This window comes from Tupaia chinensis, unplaced genomic scaffold, assembly GCF_000334495.1.
Source record: "Tupaia chinensis unplaced genomic scaffold, TupChi_1.0 Scaffold138910_1, whole genome shotgun sequence".
In the NCBI taxonomy this organism is placed as follows: domain Eukaryota; kingdom Metazoa; phylum Chordata; class Mammalia; order Scandentia; family Tupaiidae; genus Tupaia; species Tupaia belangeri.
In genome coordinates, this window is record NW_006198801.1 from 1,436,891 (window position 1) to 1,437,246 (window position 356).

The 356-nt window shown below is 42.7% G+C and overlaps 1 protein-coding gene and 1 pseudogene across 1 annotated transcript in view; one reads left to right on the forward strand and one right to left on the reverse strand.

Annotated features, from left to right (window-relative positions):
• The window catches only part of RYR1 (ryanodine receptor 1), a 180,225-nt gene that overhangs the window by 158,913 nt on the left and 20,956 nt on the right, over window positions 1-356 (forward strand).
• LOC106736348 (39S ribosomal protein L42, mitochondrial pseudogene) overlaps window positions 1-356 on the reverse strand; it is a 1,786-nt pseudogene that overhangs the window by 869 nt on the left and 561 nt on the right.

Consider the following 356-nt stretch of genomic DNA (forward strand, 5'->3'; position numbering starts at 1 on the left):
CACACACACACACACATGCACCCGGCATGAGTTTCAAGCCACCAGGTCCAGGACTTGAACTGCAGTTGGCCAAGTGGGAGTCCAGTGACGTAATGACTATGCCATCTGCTGGCCCCTATGAACAGATTTTTAAAAGCAGGTAAAACGTAAGCATAATACATTTTTTTTAAATAATAAGAAAACATGTCCTGGAGCCCTCAGGTGGCATGGTGGTTAAGAGCGCATGGCTGACTGCAGTTTGAGTCCCAGACCTGGCAGCTGGCCTACTCTCCCTCAACCCCGGATCAAATTAAAATAAAGTTCAGTAAAATAATTCTTTAAAAAAAAAAAAAAAACCCCCCCAAAAATTTATTAAT